The sequence below is a fragment of the Aythya ferina genome (assembly GCF_964211825.1).
Source record: "Aythya ferina genome assembly, chromosome: 2".
Taxonomy (NCBI): Eukaryota; Metazoa; Chordata; class Aves; order Anseriformes; family Anatidae; genus Aythya; species Aythya ferina.
Window position 1 is genome coordinate 103,215,896 of NC_140297.1, and position 22,703 is coordinate 103,238,598.

At 32.5% G+C, this 22,703-nt stretch overlaps 1 long non-coding RNA gene across 1 annotated transcript in view; it reads right to left on the reverse strand.

The window, feature by feature from the left end:
* Nucleotides 1–8,023, reverse strand: part of LOC311433088 — a 125,094-nt gene extending 117,071 nt beyond the window's left edge. Inside the window, exons 1-3 of the long non-coding RNA XR_014690560.1 lie at nucleotides 7,923–8,023; nucleotides 4,450–4,518; nucleotides 3,643–3,730 (exon numbers count right to left, since the gene is read on the reverse strand). This is a non-coding gene — a long non-coding RNA (uncharacterized lncRNA). The remainder of the gene's footprint in view (nucleotides 1–3,642; nucleotides 3,731–4,449; nucleotides 4,519–7,922) is intronic.
* Between the last annotated feature and the right edge of the window lie 14,680 nt (nucleotides 8,024–22,703).

The following is a 22,703-nucleotide window of genomic DNA, read 5'->3' on the forward strand; positions in this document are numbered from 1 at the left end:
ATGAGTATAAAGATGTTATTGCAGGAAACATCCAAGTTTTGACATTCAGTGGAGCAGGAAGTTAGCCAAAATGGGAGAGAGAAGAGGAAGAATAGTTTTCTATGAGGTACTTAATCTGCATATAGATAAGCTTCTTCACTCTATGAATCATAGATATCAATCATTCATGTTCATCAGTGTCTCATACATATTCATTAGAACAAACTGTTATGCATGATTAAAGCTCTTATAAAATGACAATACTGTGTTTTGTTTTTATCTCAGGTCTCTGTGTACTGAAAACTCCACTGGCTGTTTCCATCTCGTGATCTGACAACACTTTCTGCTATCTATAAAGAACCAAAACTCCATATGAGCTTGCATGGATTCACAGTCTGCATTCAAACCACTTAGCGATTTTTAAGCAGCTATAAAGGAATCATTAAAGTTTTCTACTTTCTGAGCAAAGATTTCAGCAGTGTTCAAATGCAAGTTACAAGTTCTTAGGGATTAACAAGAAATAAGTGTATTTAATGTGTTTGCATGCAGGTACTGGGAGGAATATTGCTAGATAGGAAAATGCAGGTACATATTTATATTTCTCCTAAATTTATTTTGTGATTTTGTATCTGTTCTAATGCTTTCCGAGAGTCCATTTGGACTCAAAGACTCTGTGACACTAGATTAGGTATAGGACTGGCATGAAGCAGGGACACAAAAACTAGCCCTTTTCTTTCATAAACTCTAGAACCTTGAACTGTCATTTATTTTCTACACTTGTGTCAAATATGAAGCTTTATTGATTCTACTAGAATTACAGCTAGGAAAGACAAGTCTAAAAAATACATGTAAAGTAGGTTTGTGAAACATTTAAAATATGTTGTCCATACATGCTTAATCTTAAGATTAAAACACATTTGTTTATTACCCAAATTTCTTCTGCTATACTATTTCTTCAAAAGATCATAGTATTTTCGTTGTCGTCTGAAAATAGTAAGCACTTCAGCTTTTGGCTTGGAAACAAATGTTTTACAGAACATATTGGCTCTAAATATTCTCAAACATAAAAACTGGTAATCCTGATGAAATTAGAAATGAAATGTAGGTTTTAATTATTTCACTTGAATGAATGAAGAATACATTAATGAGTGACAGATATTTCTTGAGATAAAGAAATGTCCCAGTTTTTGCCATTAGAATCTCATTTTAATCCCTAGTTTTCATTTAATAGTGACAACTTGCTCAGTGAGTTAGTGAGCCTAAATTTTGACTTCCACTAAACTGAACCCCAGATCAGAGATATATTTATTTGGTTAATACTCCAGAATTAAAGTGGAAGAGCATGCTTTTCCCTGAATTTCTAACCTGCGAAACAGGAACATGAATGGAAAAAATATATATATATATATTTAAATAAGACTGTGAAATACCGTGACATTATCAACACACATAACCACATATGGCTATTTGAATTTTCTACTCAGCCTAAGGAATCACCCAACTTTCAATGATAGTTTGAAAGCTTTTTCTCATATCTAATCTAAGTTTCTCTGTCTACAATTTAAGGCCATAGTTTCTTGAACTATCAGTTGGGTACACGAAGAACAACTTATGACCTAGAACTAAAAAGCCTCAATTCACTCTCACTAGACTTAATAAGTTTAAGTACTTCAAGCTTTCCTTAAACCTATTTATAACCTATAGGTATGCCATAGCTTTTCTCACTGTATTCCAAATCTTCTTGGAAAGACGACACCTTGAACAGTACACCACAGTCACATTACTCCAGTTCCTTCTTTACTTGTGAAGATCGATGTTTTAAGATTATTTTGCATGTTTTACAAATAAAGGATCATTCTGTATATCTTAGCATCTTGTTTGTCTTCTTCATAACAGCAAGGTACTGTGATCTCATACTGAACCATTAAGTTTGTTATGATCTGCATATAATTCTTTGCAAAACTGTTAGGTTAATTATCCTCCATCTTGCATGTATTTGTAAAAGTGTAAGAAACTGAATCTTTTTCTAATTATATTTTGTATATTATTTTTCCAATATATATATAATTATGAAGTCTAGTCCTGTCTGCCACTAGACCTACATGGATTTACTTTCACCTGCAGATTTAACATGTATTTTACTAATTCATCAAAAATTTTCATGATATTTTGATTGGTATAATATTTTAATCCCAGAATTCTATCTTCAGTATCCTTTCAGTTTGTCAGAGAAAAATAATGGTAACAATTTTGAACTTATTTTTCAAATTTCTGCAGGTTCAGTTATAGATTCAATAGCCTATGTGCCTGTAAAATGCTTGTGGAATCATGTGAGATAGCTTCAAAAGCATTGCTATGGGGAGTCCATATAAGACTAGATATTTCAATATATGTGATATCATAGAATCATAGATTCATACCATCATGAAGGTTGGAAAAGACCCTCAGGATCATCTGGTCCAACCATCATCCTACCACCAATATCACCCACCAAACCATGTCCATAAGCACCAGGTCCAGATTTTCCTTGAATACCCCCATGGACGGTGACTCCACCAGTTCCCTGGGTAACCTGTTACAATGCCTGACTACTCTTTCTGAATAGAAATGCCTCCTAATTTCCAATTTAAACCTCTTCTGGTGTAACTTGTGGACATTCCTTCTGCCTAGTTATGTGGACATTCCTTCTACCTACCACTAGTTATCTGCAAGAAGCCAACACCCAGCTCCCCATAACTTCCTTTCAGGTACTTGTAGAGAGTATTCAGGTCTTCCCTGAGCCTCTTCTTCTCCAGACTAAACCCCAGTGCCCTCAGATATCCCCATAGGACTTGTGTTCCAGGTCCTTTACCATCTTTGTAGCTCTTCTCTGGACATGTTCCAGGGCCTCAATGTCCTCCTTGCAGTGAGGATCCCAAAGCTGAACACAGTACACAGAGGTGCAGCCTCACCAGAGCAGAATACAGGGTGATGATCACTTCTCTGGTCCTGCTGGCTGCACAATTCCTGATACAAACCAGTATGCCTTTGGCCTTCTTGATCACCTGGGCACACTGCTGGCTCATGTTCAGGCAAGCATCAACCAGCACCCCCAAATTCCTTTTCCTCTGCACAGCTTTCAAACCACTCTGCCCCAAGCCTGTAGCGCTGCATGGGGTTGTGGCCAAAATGCGGGACCTGGCACTTAGCCATGTTGAACCTCATCCCATTGGCCTCTGCCCATTGACCCATCCTGTCCAGGTCCCTCTGCAGGGCCTTCTTACCCTCCAGAAAATTAACACTTTCCCCCAACTTGGTGTCATCTGCAAACTTACTGAGGGTGCACTCAACTCCCTCATCCAAGTCATCAGTAAAGATATTACAGAGGATAGGCCCCAACACCAACCCTTGGGGAACACCACTGGTGACTGGTAGCCAACTGGATTTCACTCAGTTCACCACTACTATCTGGGCCCAGCCATCCAGCCTGTTTTTTAACCCAGCAAAGGGTGTACCTGTCCAAGCCATGGTCTGCCAGCTTCTCCAGGAGAATACTGTGGCAGACCATGTCAACAACCATGATGATGTGTAGGTAGACTACATGTACGTCAACAGCCTTCACCTCATCCACCAGAGGGATCACCCAGACATAGAAGGAGATGAAGTTGGTCAGGCAGGACTTACCTTTCATGAACCCATGCTGACTGGGCCTGATCCCCTGGTTGTCCCAGACTTCCAGGTCAGGAGGCTGAGTACCCCAAAGATAAGTGGTCTGGCAGGTAAAGACAGATACAAAGAAGGCAATAAGAACCTCAGCTTTTTTCTTATCCTCTGTAGTCATGCTTGTCCCTGGTGGGAATAATTTTAATTTATATTTTTTAAATTTACATTAATAAACAGAAATTTGGATAATGTTAAAGATCAATATGTATTTAATTTGAATAAAATAAAAAACAAACAAAGAAAAAAAAAAGAAACAGTGAGGACATTAAAAAAGGTAGAGGAGGTAGTGATAGGTAAAAATGTAAGGAAGACGAAGGAGACATGGTCTGCTCTGGACAAATATTGGTAGTATGTGACTAAGGCTACCAAATCATTACGTAACTCAGTGCCATACAATTATTCAGTGATTAAATAGAGGTGGATAAATCAACCAATTAATTGTATAAACACAATTAATTAAGTGAGAAAATCATGTAGGTACAGAGTCAATTAGGTTGCAAAACTCATTATAATTAAAATACACAGGCAATGGAGTGGTATTAAACAGGCAAAGTTTAAGGATTAATAATTAGCTAAACAAATAAATTCAGTAAGTGGACAATCAACAAAGCAGTGAATCAGTTAAGCAGGATGAAAAGTAATTTCATTATTAAATAAGACATCAATGAATCAATAAATTAATTCTCCAGGGAATGATGTAATCAGTCAGTAAAGACAAACATTGAAATTATTACTGGTAGGCAGTTAACTGAGCATGAGAATACCTACCTGGAGAAGGTTTAGTGGGCCTTTCTTACTGTATTTGTAATGGCAGCATGCTCTGTGATAGGAATCATACTATATTTAAGGAAAAAAAAAAAAAAAAAACTTTTTAGAAAAAAACAAACTATAGCTAAGACCATTATAATGGCAATAGCTCTTTACATATTTTGTATGTTTGTAGCCTACAACATCCCTTATTTCTGTAATGAACAAACTTACTCCATGTTGAAATTATATGACAATTCTACTTAGTTAATAACATCAATAATAAAACTCATGATTGTTTTAGGAATACTTGCATTAGGTTTTCAAGTTTCTTTATTATAAAAATCAGATTTGTTGTTTCCACTATCTTAGGAGTCACCAGAATGTCTTTTGCAATTACATCTGTGGACATTAAAACCATAATAAAAAGTTTTATGTGAGCTACTAAGACCATAGCTGCTTTTACTTGTGTACAACTATTTAAAATTTGTTTAAATATTACTACCTTTTTTTTTTTAAAAAAAAAAAAAAAAGAATGGCCCTGTTAACAGAGGTAAATAAGTTGCATATTTTAAATGTACTATTTTGCATTGTGTCTTAATATAAAAGTTATGTAAAATTTTGAAGTATACTGTATATTTTATGACACTAAACAATAAAGGTCTCAAATGATTGGGAAGGGCTATACAAATTCCACCACATATCTCTTCCATTTGATTTAATTGCCTGACTTTCAAACTCTTGCTATTCTTTTTGCTCAAAAAAAAAAAAAAAAAAAAAAAAAATCTAATGGTAGTGATTCATGTGAAGATCTTATAATAAACATTAATTGCATAAATCCTTGTTTATTTCCACTCGAAACCTAACTTTGGAATTGACCTACTTTCTAAGGAGGTGAAAATCTACCACATTACTATATATTGTGGTTCACATAATTTCAAAACTTGAAAATACTCCGGGAATTAGATCCTGGAGAATGTACTTAAAATTTTGGCTTAGAAATATTGCAACAGTGTTGCAATATGCCTCAAAAGCTTTACGAACTGTGAAATTCAGAGCTAAGGTTAAAGTGAAAAATAATATAGTAACATTAATCTCCAGAAATATTGAGCTAAAGTATAATCTTTGCCTTGCAATGATACCCCAAGCAGCTGGTAGTCAGAATATATATAATCCTCTGGGTATTGCATGGAATCACTACCTTGCTTCATGAATGTCAAAAAGCAGTGAAAATGCTAGCATACTGCCCTGAAAGGGTAAGAACGACATCAGAATAAATAAGCAGAAAGAGATCTAATAGGCAGCTTTCTGACAGATTTTCTTTTTAGGAAAGTTTCATCAGAAAATGCTTTCTTGTTGAACTTAAAATGTTCCAGTTACAACACTCCAGGTTTAAACTTCCCCTGCATCCGAAACAGGTTTTGTGCATGTGACTCTTATGGTATGGAAGGGTTTCTCAGTGCACCTGTCAGCTCTGTCCACAAACTGCAAAGCAAGGACCACGTAAGCTTCCTTGTCTGCAAGGTAATCCAGAGGATCAGGACCCTTGAACAGTCTGTAGGAATATGGAGTCCTAAATGTACAGTCACCTGGTGAATGATGACAATCGACATACCACATAATTTTACATTTGCATAATTAAAAATTAAATAGGACAATGACAACAAATGTTATCTAATATTTTTAACAATATACAAATAGATATTGTTTCAAGTATATTAAGATAAATAAATAAATAAATTACTCATCCTGTGATCTCTTAATGTCCTGGATTGAAAGTTTAAATATATGTGTTCTATTTAAAATTTATATTTTTTCTCAACTTTCCAGAAATGCTTGTTTCATCATAACTGTAATTTTATAATGTATTTTAAATACCAATAAGTATCTCCAGAAATATGACAGAGTAAAAAATTATCATATACATGGCTATATAAAAATATATATGTGTATGTCTGTGGAAAACATTTGGATTATAAGAGTCTTTAAAAAATGTAAATAGTTGCTGCAGAATAATAATAGCTCAAAGTTTTGTAATGAATCACAGGAAATGTATATCTCCATGATTCACTATGACCCCCAGAGTATGTAACTAAGTTTTTGAATATTTTAGGTGTCCACAGGTAATTTTAATGATAGAATCAGCTTTAGCAGTTTGTAGATCTTCTCAGAGGATTATGGTTGCATTAGCTGGTGTTTGAGATATTAAATTCTAATTTTTGTTCCACAATATTATTAATTATGAATCACAAACAGCTTGAAAATTACATGCAATATGTTTCAGTATACAGTTGTTTCAATTAAGGATTGAGACATCAATAAAGAAGCAAAAATTAAATAGAAACCACCATAATACCCTCTAGGTTTTACACAGCACTCTCCTCTGTTACCAACACATCTTGTACACTATGTCCTACAGAAGTAATTTCTACATTTTTGACTAAATGTAGCACACCATTGTTTTTAACATCTGCTAATTCCAAACAGATATATTGCAGAAAAATAAATACATAACTCAGGATTATACTCAGTATGCATAATATATTTACAAATATATTTACTCAGTATATATAATTCAGCTTATATAATATTCTGCTTCTGAAGAAAGAATGTTTTAAAAAAATTGGTGTTTATAACTTCGTATTTGTTTATTTTGACAGTTACCAGCTCCATCTCTTCTGTTCCTCCTTCAGTCACTGAGGTGGGCTAACGAACACTTTGTTCCATGATACCCCTTCAAATTTTATATATGGAAGCATGTGGTACTTAGCTGCCTGATGGGGCTAAACCACAAGTTGTAATACAGAGTTGATTGAGCTAGATTTAAAATAATAATAATAATAATAATAATAATAATAATTATTATTATTATTATTATTATTATTATTATTTAATAAATAATAATAATAAAAAAATTTATAATAATATATTATATAATAATAATAATAATAATAATAATAATAATAATAATAATAATAATAATCTGTATATAAACACAAACATATTTGTGCATATAACTAAAAAAAATCAATAAAAAACTTTATATTAACCATACAAACATATTGTTTTATTATACTAATGTAATACAAAGTGTACACTAATTAGCTTAATTATTTAGCTTTTTATTTTTCCATTTGCATTCTGATATCAAAGTAATTAAAGGTGACTAATTATGTTGGAGGGGATTTTATACTTTGCATTAAATTGAAACTCAGCCAGTTGGAGAGGTTAAATTGATTTGACTAATGCTTTCTAATGTATTAATTATTTCATGTCTTCAGAATGGATTCTGTCAGAGTATTTATACGTTATTCTACAACCACTTATTAGCAAGCATATATTTGAAATAGCTGTGGACCAGGACTAAGAAAGACAACTTTTCTCACATAGATAAAATTTGCCTGTCTCACTGCAGCCTGAAAATATAAAATATTTATTTATTTAACACAGCTTACATGCATATTGTAAAGAAGTCTTTGCTCTTTAAAGCATACCTTTGTATACTTAAAATATACCAAGAAATCCTTAACTTCAACTTCAAGAAAATCAAGAAAGAAGACCCAGAAAACCAGAAGTGGTCAGCCGTATCTCAGTCCTCAGGAAGATAATGTAAAAAATCCTCCTGAAAGCTATGTGCAAGTACCTGAAGGAAGAGAAACAATTAAGAGAATTCAGCACAGAGTTACTAAAGGAAGTTTGTGTCTAAGCAACATGATAACCTTCTACAAAGAAATGACTGCCTCTGTGGATGAGGAAGAGTTGTGAATGTTGTTTGCCTTGATTTTAATTGTGACATATTCACCTACTCTGTCCTTACAGCTAGAGAGACATGGTTTGGGTATATTGGCTATAAGATGCATTAAAAACGGGCTGTTGTGTTCAAAGGACTGAGGTCAGTAATATAAAGTCCAACTTATGGGCAGTTACTAGTGGTGTTCTTCAGGGGACAGTACTGAGGTTAACACTGTTAAATTGCTTTTTTAAATATGCAGATGTTGAGATAGAGTGCACTCTCAGCATATTTTGGGGATGGTGCCAAACAGCATGTGGGGTGGAGAGCAGCAGGAAGAGTGACTGACATTCAGTAGAGCAGAGGCTCTGCAGGCCAACCTTGACACCCTGGAAAAATGGGCTGATAGACACCTCCTAAAATTCCACAAAGGCAAACTTCTGCATCTAGTATGGATTAACTGCACATAACTGCTTAGGCTGAGTCCTGTCTGGAGATGGAGTACCTCTGCAGAGACTTGCAAAGACTTTTGCAAGACTTAAAGGACCTGGTAAGCAATGAGCTGAGTGTGAAGAGTATCCAGAGTACTGTGCTCAGCTTAAAGCTCCCCAGTACAAGAAAGTCACTGTCAAACTGAAATGAGCAGACCACCATGATGACTAGAGCAGAGGCTCCTGCAGTATAAGGAGAGGCAGAGAAAAATGGATTTTGTACAGCCTGGAGAGGAGGAGACTGAATCAAGTTAGAACACAGGAAAATTCTGATTGAACTTCAGAATTTTACCATGAGGATGGTGCAGCACTCAGAAAGGCCATGAAACCTTCATCTTTGGAGATGTTGTGATTTAACCCATCAGGCAGCTAAGCACCACACAGCCATTCACTGTGTTCTGGTGGAATGGGGGAGAGAATCACAGGAAAAAAAAAGCTCATGGGTTAAAATAAAGACAGTTTAATAGGGAAGAAAATGAAGTATAATAATAATAATAATAATAATAATAATAATAATAATAATAAGTACAAAACAAGTGATGCACAATGCAATTGCTTACCACCTGCTGACTGATACCCAGCATGTCCCTGAGCAGCTGGTTGCCCCTCCAGCCCACCCTAGCCAATCACCCCCTCTTAAATGTTTAGCATGATATCATATTGTGTGGAATATCCCTTTGACTGTTTTGGTCAGCTGTCCTGGCTGTGTCCCCTCCCAGCTTCTGGTGCACCTCCAGTCTCCTAGCTGGAGGGCAGTATGAGAAGCCAAAAAGTCTTTGACTTAGTGTAAGCACTGATCAGCAACAACTAAAACATCAGTGTGTTATCAGCATTATTCTCATACTAGATCCAAAACACAGCACCATACCAACTTCTAGGAAGAAAATTAACTCTACCTTAGCTGAAAGCCTGACATGAAAAATATTTAAAACTGCCTGATAATGCCCTGAGCAACTTGGTCTATTTGGCCCAGCTTCTCTAAGTAGCTGGAACAACAAGGTCCTTTCTAATTTTTTTCTGTGATTCTGTGTTGTCCATTTGCTTATTTATTTGTTTTATAAAACCAGAGATCTATAAAATGTTTGCCTTTATGCAGAGCAAAGATCCTGAAATACTATCATACAGACCTACTCAAATTAAAAAAAAAACAAAAAAAAACAAAAAAAAAAAAAAACAAAAAAAAACCAAACAGCTCAAACTAAAAAGGTACCTGTATTCTTTGCTATCTGTTAACTTTCTTGAGCTGTATTAATTTTTGCAAAGATTTTCTTGAAAATTACCTATTTTTGAACTGTCATTAGGTAGGTATTATTTTCATGTTTAAAATACTTGCAATTGAAATAACATAAAAAACAACATGTGACTACACACAAAACCAGTATTATACATATCCTAAAAGTTTGTCTAACTCTAAAAATATTCGGATTCATGTGTGAAAAGCTGTTTGTCATGTACACATGTACAAACAAGAATCGTTATAATTGTGATAGGCCAGTCTTTTTTTTTTTTTTTTTTTTAATTGAATACAGTTATAACAATTCTGAAAGTGTCAGCAGGACATTCTTTGTAAACAGTCAGCTTTGTAGTTATTCTTCCTCAGCTATGGTTATATCATGATCAGGTGAAAAACCAAACATAAAAAATAAATATGCCATATACGTTTAGAGAAAAAAAATCCTTAAATGCAGTGAAGTTCAACATCCACACAAATACATAGAAAGCACTATAAGATTTAGTGTAAATGATGATACCCAGTGCAGTTATGGGCTTATCTCAATTATGAGAAAAATACCTGTCACAGTATAATATTTCACATTTAAAGTCCAATGATTTGGGTTGTGTCCCAAAGTGCTCAAGTACTATTTATTGTTTAAAGAGTGCAGCTAAACTGTGGAATGTATTAACTCTGGATCATCTGTTGATGTTATAGTTATTGATTTGTAGGAAACGTCATCAGGGCAAATCATTACGTTTCATTACACAAAATACAGGAAATTAGTCATAGCATTATGATATACAAATAGCAATGCCAAACGTTTTTGCAAAAATGCAAAAAAATAATAAAAAGAAAAAGCAATTTTTTTTCCTTTTCCAGACCTGCAGTAGACTCTTTCCAAAGTAATCTTTTCATGTCTGTTTCCAAAGAAATCACAGTGTAAGTAAAGAAATTTCCAAAGAAATTACAGTGTAAGTAAACAAAAAAGTAAACAAAAGCTGCAGTTAAAATTTTAACTTAGGCAATGTAACTGACAATAATCCAAAGTGTAAAGTTTAAGAAAATGGATGAATATTCTTTCTCTGAATAACACTGCTTAGTGTGAGGTGATGTGGCAAGATGCACACCATTGTCAAAGTTCCTCAAGTTCCACACCATTGTCAAATTCTGTCCTACCTCAATTTTATGAAAAATATTTCTGCTGAAAAAAAATCAAAGTGTTTATATATAGTTGCACCCGTTTGTCTAACTGTTTTTGTCATTACATATACATCAGAAATACATTCATAACATGCATTTACAAAGATCCAACCATACACCTTTCAGAAACTGCCCCTGACTTGCACAGATTTCAGTGTTATTTTTCAGATAGAGAAAACTATTTAAACTCTACCTGGATGACTTAGGGAGAAAGTCACTGAAGCATAAAAAGAAGACTGGGGGTGTGAAGAAGAAAAAGAGCTCCAATGGAAAAACGATATGTAGCCCTACTTAATAAATCTTAGTTGTTCTGAAATAGTGAATTATTTCAAGTTTTATTTTCTTCAAAAAGAAGAAAAAACATGTAAGACAAACCTTAACTCCCTTGAAAATGTGGGTTTTAATTGGAAAAGAAGAAAAAGTCTGAGACGTTGAGATAAGTAAGACGCATATAACACTTGTTCTATTGTTGTTACTGAATTGCAAATGTCTGCAGGGAACCATCTTGTTAAAGAAAATATGCTTGAAGAGTGGTGTGAAACTGATATTGAAGTCAACTTTAAGAAAATTTTCCTATTGAAAAAACATCACTACTAACAGGGAGCTCTTCTTACTCTGCTCCATTTCCTTGCTGAAACCTACAAAAGGTTTAAGGAAGAATAATCCAAGTAATTTGTTGCCTTTTATTGTCAAATCAAACAACATTTTATATGGAGAAGAATAAAGCATAACTCAGTTGTGACCAGCAACATAAAAGGTACTATGATTTTCTCTTCTGTCCACCTATCCGCTGTTATAACAGACAATAATGAGCACTTTTAGATTAAGGCAGAAATTCTGCTTTTTCTCCACTTAATAATTGTCTATTTAAAAAATGTGAACAATCTTTAAATCTTCTTTACTCATTTTTCCAAATAGGAATATACCAAGTATACACTAACCTTCCAAATTTCAAATAATAGGTAGATGTTTTACTAAATATTCATAAAACCTGAGACCAGTATTTAGGCATTTTCTCTAAATATTTTTTTAGCAAAATGAATGATCAATATTTTACAAAATATGATCTATGAGTAAATATAGAAAGGAGAATATGGGGTATATTATTTATGACATGTGAGTGATAGAAAAGGAGATACCATACCACCACAGTTCTCAGGTACAAGAAAGTAAAAAGAAGGAATATCTGTTGTCTTTGATATTGTAGAGAAGTAATGTTCTCAAACAGTAACAAGGGAGATTAGATTGATGGGAAAAACATAAACCATAGGAAAGGACTATTCTTTATATTTGCCTAAGAAGATGGAAGATCACTGAAAACCTTCAAGAATATGCTGGATAAATGTACCAGGAAAGATAACTGTATAGCTGACAGGAAGGGGAACTAGATGGACTGTATACAATCTTTCCAGAACTATTTATCTGCAGTTTTGAATTCTGTTGAACCACAGGAAGTACCTGAAATACCTTTGAACATTGTCTTTTTATAACTACAGAACAAAAATCACATTTTCTATTATATGTGTACGTGGGCCATAAACAGTATCTAGTTTCAGTTGATATACAAACTAATTGTTCAGATCTCTGAGTAAAATAACCTATTCTAAAGCATAATTTTATTTTGATAGAAATCATCCTCTGAAAGTAGTCAGAAACACATGAACCACAAAAGACATTTTTACAGTCCAAGAACATTTGCTCTGATTATTGAAATATCAGTGAGTCCCCAACTACTGCATAAAGCCAAGCTAAAATGCATACGAAGTTAAAAGCCATTAGTTTTAACTTAATCAACTTCTTGCTATAAGGCATTCAAGGATAATATTTGGCTTTTAAGGTAGCTCAAAGATAAAAAGGATATTCGTGCCAGCCTAAACATGAATGAGTAACTTAAAGTTCCTATACAGGGTTAGCTCTGCAAAAGAGGAAGATGCAGACACATAGACACACCCTTATTTACAGCTGAAAATCACTTGAGTGTAAAAGGTGAAATATCCCTACTGTGCTAAAGAGTTAGCAGAGACAGTGTCTATGACAGTGCTTCATTTGTCATGGGGCAGCACATCATTTTCCTTTTCCCCAGCTATCCTAAGTGCCCTAGGCAGCTCTGTACATTAACACAGACAGAACCCTATGGTCAACTCATCTGAGTCTGTAGTACCTGCTCTTACTTCATGAGAGAAGATGAAATATGTCCATTAAACCTAGTCAAAGTACATTAAAAAAAAATAATAATAAAAAACTCATTGTTCTTTGCATCTGCGTAATTATTGATAAGCATCATATTTCATCTTAATAATCATCATAGGTTTTAAAATATCATTAAAAATTTGTGAGATTGTGAAGTTCAGTCTCAGAAGTAAACCTCCTGCAGAGGCAGTATTTGTTAATAACATTAACTGTTGCAGCACCTGTAATTGGAACCATTATTAGGGAGAGAAAATACAGAAGGAGACAACTATGTAATAATGTCAGGAAAGACACAGAGTCTTTCAAATATGGTATTTTTTAGAGTACAATATCACTTTTCTTTTTTCTTTTTCTTTTCTTTTCTTTTCTTTTCTTTTCTTTTCTTTTCTTTTCTTTTCTTTTCTTTTCTTTTCTTCTCTTCTCTTCTCTTCTCTTCTCTTCTCTTCTCTTCTCTTCTCTTCTCTTCTCTTCTCTTCTCTTCTCTTCTCTTCTCTTCTCTTCTCTTCTCTTCTCTTCTCTTCTCTTTTCTTCTCTTTTTCTTCTCTTTTCTTCTCTTTTCTTCTCTTTTCTTCTCTTTTCTTCTCTTTTCTTCTCTTTTCTTCTCTTCTCTTTTCTTCTCTTCTCTTTTCTTCTCTTTTCTTCTCTTTTCTTCTCTTTTCTTCTCTTTTCTTCTCTTCTCTTTTCTTCTCTTCTCTTTTCTTCTCTTTTTCTTCTCTTTTCTTCTCTTTTCTTTTCTTTTCTTTTCTTTTCTTTTCTTTTCTTTTCTTTTCTTTTCTTTTCTTTTCTTTTCTTTTCTTTTCTTTTCTTTTCTTTTCTTTTCTTTTCTTTTCTTTTCTTTTCTTTTCTTTTCTTTTCTTTTCTTTTCTTTTCTTTTCTTTTCTTTCCTTTTGATACCATATTTTTTTACACCTTTAAGTCTGGTAAAGATGCAGAAATAGTTCTCTAGTCCTGTGAACTTCTATGGAACAATTACAAAAACGAAAATTGAACATTTCACCACTGCTACATTATTGAACTTATTTGAGTACAAAACCTAAATAGATGCAAATAAATGCAAATTTCCTACTTCATTCACTGTTTACAAACTACTAGTTTCATTCTTTTTCATAAAAAGTTATGAAATAAAAATGAGACTTTAAAATCATTTTTAAAACTTCAAACATATTTTTTTAACCATTAGATTCTATAACTAAAAGTGTCTTTTATTTTTATTTCCTGAACTAATTTTACCACTTAAGACATTTAAATTTTGTTTCTATCCTGAATTGTTTAAGAATGTTATGATCATGCCTAGAAGAATGATTCACTTAACTTGTATTCTGTCCTGCTTCACAGATGTTTTAATGAAAATTATAGATGTATTTTCTTGGGGGATTAAAAAAAAAAAAAAAAAAAAAAAAAAAAAAGCATAGCCACCTTTCAGTCTTTTGAGATTTTGAGATGTATCTAAGCCTTTAATATATCCAGCTGTTCAACTAAGAAACATATTACATACAGAAAAGTTCAATGTCTGACTAAAAATCTAGAAATATTTCATACTTTCAAAGAAAAGAAAGATATGAAGTTTGAACCTATACTGGCATTAAAACCTTTAGGATTTTTTTCCTATCTGACTTTTCTTATTTCTCTATTAGATGATCAACTTTTTTTTCCCATATTTGCTGGACTTTTGATAATATATTTTTTTTTTTTTGATAATATATTTATACTTGCAAGTATTATATAAAAAAAAAAAAAAAAAAAAAGAGGAATGACAACAGGAAAAAGAAAAAAAAAAAACACCACCAATAAACAGAGTGTAGAGAGTAGTTCTTTCTAGCAGCTAAGTGTGATTTTTTAAGTGAAACATACTCTCTTATTTACATTCCTCGGGACAATCAATGGTCTAGAAGATTCTGAGTTGGGGAAAGAGGAGAACCAGACTAACTTATTTTATATTCAGTATTACTGGTACTTTTTAAGGAATTGTATTGATTATGATTTAATAATAAGGACAGCTGACAAAAAAAAAAAAAAAAAATCAATCATTTGTAGCAGAAGAATAAGATTATTAGGGTTATACATGTACTTTCAGTTACCTACTACCATGTTGCAACTGTACCTTTTAATGTGATTTTTTTTCTTTGGAGAAGTAAGTCCTTTATTATGTTGATTCAGCTTTATTTTCTCAGCATATGAAAAGATTCAGTAACTAGTCAGGAGTTATTATCATTCAGAACACAGGTAATGCTGTTAATGTAGATCTGCATAAGAATAAAAATTTTCTTATGGGTATGCCATAGCTCAAACTAAACAAACAAACAAAAATAAACAACAAAAACAACAAAACAACATGAGTTTGTATGCCTAAGCTGGCAGAAAGGGAGGAACCACATTTATCTTCAGTTTTTCTTGAACTGAATGTGAAAGTGACATCAGAAATATTTGTTATAAGAAACAATGAGAAAGAAATGGTGAATGACTTTCTTTTCAAAAGTTAATTATGTATAGCAAACACTAATGCATAAAAAAATAATATTGGCTTTATTATATTTTATAATATATTTAATTTCAAGGTAGTGAACAAAAAGTCAGTAGGTTGTTCTCTACAGGAATGTTCTACAGGAATGTTCTCTATATAATGTATAATGTTCTAATGTTCTTTATAGTAGATTGTGTTTTTTTTTGTTTGCTTGTTTGTTTTTCAGCCAGTGATGAAAATAGTTTTGCCAAGATTCCACTGACTATATTGTTTTCAGCACAGTCTATTTAGGTGACGATAATGCAGAATGTTAGTTTCCCTAATATCTCATATTTGAGGGCTAGAGGGATTCATAAATGAGAGATAAGCAGACACACACAACCTCATTGTTCTTTATGTCACCACAGTACAAACCCTTGACCCCTGTGGAAGACATTAGACATTCCTTTGATACATTATTTTTTAACACAATGACTTGCTTTTCCTCCTCGGAAAGGAGTGGGGGTGGGGGGTGGGGGACAAAAAGAATAAAATTGACACATAAAATCTTTTCAAGACTGAACTAATAGAGAGCTGGAGAGTAGCCTAACTTTTGACCCCACAAGATGAAATTTATTTTTTAATATGTTTTTTCTTTCTTTCTGTAATCAGAACTTGGCAAAATAATGTGCTTGTCAATATTACTGTCTTTCTGATCTTTCTAAATTCGAAGACTTTGACAAATATTTTAATGTACTTCAGTTTTGCTTTTACATCCTAAACAAGATTGTGTGGTAAAGCATATGTGTATTTTCATTCGAATATTTGTAGGGCACAAGATTGCTGCACTATTATTTAGTTTCATTGTACAGCAGAAGCTGCAGTCCAGTTCTGGTACTTGCTGCATAATGTTTCTGATTTTTCTCACTGTTTCTATTTGTCCAATATTTAAAATAAAAGGCACAAAATGAAAGAAAGAGAGGCCTGGGGTCCAGACTCAAATTCATGACTGAGACCAATTTCCCTTCTCATTCATATTCTCAGCTTGTGCTATGTGGATAAATGACTCTCCAATGCAGAAAAACAGTTTTGAATATAGTGAAAGCCTGGTTCATGTTTGAACTCTACTTGTTTAAGTAATATAGAAACAGCTTGCCTGAGACTCTTTTATTTTCAAAATCAGGCCCACAGTCAGGCACAAGCACAAAGTAAGATAGGGCGCTGGTCAAAGTTCAAAAAGAAATGGACAGGTTTAAACTTGATTTGGTTGGCTTGGGGTAAAGAAATGACACAGATCTTTGAAAGTTAGTTAAATCTTAGGTGTGCATAATGACAAAGTTAAACAGAATGTTATTTTTCCTGAAAGAGATGCAAGGGTACTACAAGCTTCCAGAATATATTTAGCTTGCTCTTTTTGGTTTTGTTTTGTTTTGTTTTGTTTTGTTTTGTTTTCAATGCAGTCATGTTGTTTGTCACAATCATTGAAGCTGCAGTGTGAAAATGTAGGCTCAGTCGCACCTGATTTGACAAATATATACATATATACAGAGAGAGAGAGAGCGAGAGGGTGAGAGACCAGTGTTCCCAAGTTTTCTCACTTTTTCCTTTTTCAGTGATCAATACTCTTTGCTGAAGTGAGGCCAGGAACTTGAAACTGTTGGGTAAAACCAAAAAAAAAAAATACAAACAAACAAATAAAAATACTAACTCAAAATTAACTGGAAATTTAGGAAAGGAGAAAGAGGGAGAGAAATGAAGGAACAAGAAAATTTTGCAATGTACTTTTCAGTTTTTTTCCAACTTTTTTTTTTTTGGTAGTCAAAGACCTACAAAAACTCCCATCTATCATACCTTTAATCAGGACTAGCAAAAACAGCAATTAGTTTAAATGTTTTAAAATAATTCTTATGTGAATACCAATCCATCTCTGGGTTCTACAGCTGCAGTATCCAATTTAAAATTCCCAGAGTCAAAATACATTGATGTCGACTCTTGACCTGGTGATCAAAGAATCAGCTTGAAAACTTTTATCAGTGTGGTCTCAGGCAAAGCCTTTTGGTCTTCAGACCAAATAAGGTCTGAAAAATGGACAATATGTTTTCATTTAGGACTCAACAATGCATATTTCTTACAAAACATATCATCAGACAATGAGTTTCACAGTACACTTCTATTTCCTGACACAAGAAAAATATTAAATGTTAATCTGCTTTGTGGTTTGTTTGTTTGTTTCTTTGTTTGTTTCCTAAAATTTCTGCTTCTTTTACTTTCTTTCTTTTCCTGATCTAAGATTTTTGATATTTTGTTTCTGTTGCCCTGAAACATTCCTGATATATACAGTATAGCATAAATGTACAGTATAAATGTTTTAATTTTCTTAATAATTTCACCCTATTAATTTATTCTTTCTTCTATTCCATTCAACAACAATATAAAGAACTGAGAATTCTCTTTAGTAGTGCCAACAAACCAGTAAATGGAAAATTCAGATGCTATTGTCCATAAGAGATCTCATAAATTTAAACTATATAGGACGATTTTATAGATGACTGTTTAGGCAACTCATTTTCATCAGCATGTAACTGATCCAGAACAAATTCTAGTGTACTGCTCAGAGAACAGCTAGAAAGTAAGCAAAGTGCTTCTGGTAATTTCTATATTTCTTCCAATTGATAACTTGTTCCCTCAATTGTTTCTGTGAAAGATATAAAGGAAAGTGTAATGAATTCAATTTGGAAAGCTATAACTTTAAAAATAACATTTAGAACCTTGTTTGATAATTCATCTACTTAATTCATCTGCTTAATTATTAGGTCACTGTCATAAAATAAATGTGATTTATCTTCTTTCAGGAAGCACTAATGATGTTGGAAAGCTGCTCTGAATACCTTTCTCAGTCAGCACTACTGATAATCACTTATTAATCTGAAATCTGCTCATGGCATTGTTGTTTTCTGTGTGCATTTTTTTTTTTTTTAATAGAACCTGTAACTGTATTTTAATTATTGTTGGACTAGTATTGTTACTGGGCTACTTTGATGTCTTTCCAATCTATAAGGATGTGAATATAAGGATGATTCTATAAGGATGTGAATTTCTGTTGTCGATATACAATTTCCCCTTCTAAACACATTCATTTTTGTATGACTAAAGAACTTTTTATATGTATTTTAGGTTTATTGTCTCATTAATAAAAGCTTGGAGAAAATATCTTAGTTTTAGACAGCTTTCACTTTTGGTATTTTTTGAATACCAAAATATTGAATAGCAGAACACATAGTTCTGCTATTGATTCATGCCAGTGTATTATTCAGTTCCCTTTAAAATGTCATGATCTCACAACATTTATATTTTATGATAAAAATACACAAATAAAATAAATATTTATCTTTATGTGAACTATTATTTATGTTATTATTTATATTCATATGAATTATTATTTTTATGAAGTTATAGCAAATTAGTTCTATTGATAAGTTCTCACTTTGCTAATGTTAGAAATTTTGTAACTGATTATTTTATTGAGGGACTTTTTTTCTAACACTTTTTATTCTAATATTTACAACAGTTGTTACATTGACCTTAATTTTCTATTTATCTAATCATGATATTTTGTATTTCTCTAAAGATGAGAATATTGTTATTTTTTACTTTCCCTTTGTGAACTTGTTGGATAACTACAGTAAAGGTCACATTAGATCAATTTCTTCAATTGACCTTTTAAGTAGTAATTGAATGTTAACAGTTGAAATCAGAGGAAGATGAAGTCAGAAGAAATCTTGTGGAAGACTACCCATACAGACAGATGTAATTCTGTACAGTATTGAGTGAGAAGAGTCTTGAGAACTATAACAGCTTTGAGTGAAACTCAGAAACACTAATTTCCTGATGCAATTATTTCAGGATGACAATATGCCTCCAAGTGGTTTATAATAGTCAAGTGTAAAAGGATTTGGGCTTTTTTAGTTATTTTCTATTTACCAAAAGCTCAGAGAAGTCTTTAGTAAACCTTGAAATCAACAAAGCACTTAAATGTTTGAGTAATCTCAAGGAATCATTTGGCTAATAATAGCAGAGAACACTAAAATACACACAAATATTTTGGAACTTTCAACAGATTGGTTTTGGTTTTCATTTTGTTTTTCTTCTCCCCCACTCTGAATTCTTCCAACTATTTTCTTTGTACCTTTAATAATGTGTGACATACATGTGATTAAACTGATGCATGGAATGATGGACATGGATGAGGAGGAATTTTCCAAAGCCATATAAGGAAAGACTTAAGTATGAAGTCCACGGATAAACAAGTGACCACTGCGTCCTCGATTTCTTAAAAAAAAAATCTTTGAAAATTAATTTCTACAATAAGTCTTTTGAAAATTAATTTCTACAATAACAAAGACAAGTAGATGTTTTTTGTTCCATTTTGCTTCTATTTTTACAGTCAAACTGAATCAGGGGCATTAACTATTTCATATCTGTAAAAATACAAAATGTTTATTAAACTTTACAAGTAGTTAGCATAAAACCTGTATGATAGATCTTCACAATGACTGTGTGAAGAATTCCAAGCATTCTGCATACAGGAAAGTCATAGCAGAAAGGGTTATTTATTTATGTATTATAATATAGATTCTCCCTTTTAGCTTCCATAAAGGGTTTATAGTTGTCATTAATTTCCAATAGCTTTAATTAATCTGTATTTTCCATTTATATAGTTAATAAGACATCTACAACTATACTAATACTTGGATAGATTTATCTTAAGTAAAGGTCCAGGAAAAGAAAAATGAAGAGTGAATAATAGTTACAAATCTGTATGCTACATTCTGAGAAGTCTAACTTGTTTTTTTTTTTTTTGTTTTGTTTGTTTGTTTGTTTGTTTGTTTGTTTTTATTACATTTATAATTTTAAGATTTTATTTACTTTTAATGGGAAAATAAGAGGTATGTAACATCACATTTTACATGCAATAACTCCATTGAACTTCTAAGAGATTTTCTTTAAAACAAAAAGAAAATATCATGATTTTCTTTATGACATTTTCTATTAAACAGGCTTCAAATAAATTTTATATCTATGGCTGAAAACTTAGAAGAAACTGTTAATCTGCTAAAAGCAAACTTACAGAGAGTCATATGAAGTAAGTCATCAAGCATGTGTTGAGTTGTATGTTGTTACCCTCCTCCCTATCTTGGACAAGTCTGATCAGCACAGTCTCTGAAAGCAATTAACAGGCCTGCATGAATAAATTGAGTGGACCAAATATTTTGTTTTATTATACTTGTTACTTCCGAGGCCCATCCTAAGTTTTTGGAGGACTTTGTAGGACTCGTACTGGGGACAAAATTGTGAACACCTCAGCAGTAATGTGGTTCATATGAAGGGATGTTTTCCCCCTTTTGTTTCTTCATTTAAGAGTGTCATTAGTGTCGTTTAAAACCTTTCCAATAAGATTTTTTTTTTTGTATTTGACATTCTGTTTTAACAAGGAGTCACATCCTCAGAGTGAAAATATTACAATTACTATGCTTGTTTAACTGATTGTACTATACTGCTTTATGCTGTACTTGTAACCATTATTTTACAGGAATGGGTTTTGTTTCCATTCTAAGTGGATTATCACTTTATAACAAAGTGTAAGTGAATCTTGGGAATGTATGCTTACTGGAATATATTTTTTCCTCTGCCTTTTGCTGTTGGAATTTTCAAAACTGAAAATGATGTGACCCTCAAATTTAATCTGTTTTTTATCTTATTATTTAAATCTGAAGTGATTTTCATGTGAATACTAACATTTAACATTCATAACTTTGTTATCAGTTATTTCCATGGAACCTGGACTTACTGATACACAAAGTATTTTATCATTGTTTTTACAACACTTAATTATTTCAGACATATTATTTCATGTATATTTTGGTCTAGGTATAAATTCCCACTCTTTTCGTCTTGGAAACAGAGGGTACTATTTGGCTGTATTCTTTCCATCATTGGTGATTGTGTTCATCAGCACTACAGTTAATTATTCCTTCCTGATAATATTGACACCAAAAGAAATGGTATTCCCCAAAGTCAATATTTTTATTGAAATGGAGAATTATGGAAAAGTCAGATGTCATTTATGGTGCTACTTGGTCCTGTGGTCTCTGACTGCCAAAGAGAATCAAGAAGCGGAAGTATTTTGTCTTTAATACCTCAATCCATGTAGACTTACATAGCCTATTATTATTATGCTTATAAATTTCTCAATAATATTTTTGTAATGAAGATCTATTAAAAGCATTTCTTATAGTAATATCTCATAATGTTTCATACTCATCTTCTGGAAAAAAAACTGACAGCTAAGCCCGTTCTTTCAGTGTCTGCTAATGGATATCTAGATCTCTAAAAAATACATTCAATTTATTTTTGTATGGTATAGAAAGCTAAATGGTCTTTGGACTTTTCCTCTTTAGGGGAAATCAAATGCAAAAAGAAACAACTATAATGTACTGTACATTTAAAGGTAAAATTACCCCTGTTGCTTATTCAGTTTGAAATAGGACAGAAATACCAGTACACACATAGAAGAATTCTACCATGAAGTCTATTCTGTATAAAGAAAAGGGCTGATGTTAAAGGCCACTATAGTATACTATAATATATATATGTAGTATACATATATATACATATACATATACATATACATATACATATACATATACATATATATATATATATACATATATATATATATATATATATACACTATTATGGTTTGACTACTGATCCTACCAAGTTAGGAGCACAAAATTTTCCTTGGCTTAGCTAATCCAGAAGTAATCTTCAATCGTATTTCTACACATTAAAACAGAGACCGAGGATATGAGAACACTGATCTTCAGAAAAGGGAAATTCAAAATGCAGTGGTAATTCCAAATGTTTGTAACATTTATTTAAACTCTGCAGTCAAGAGAAAGCAGTTACCAGAGCCATCTGCCTATAGACATTTCTACACACATACAC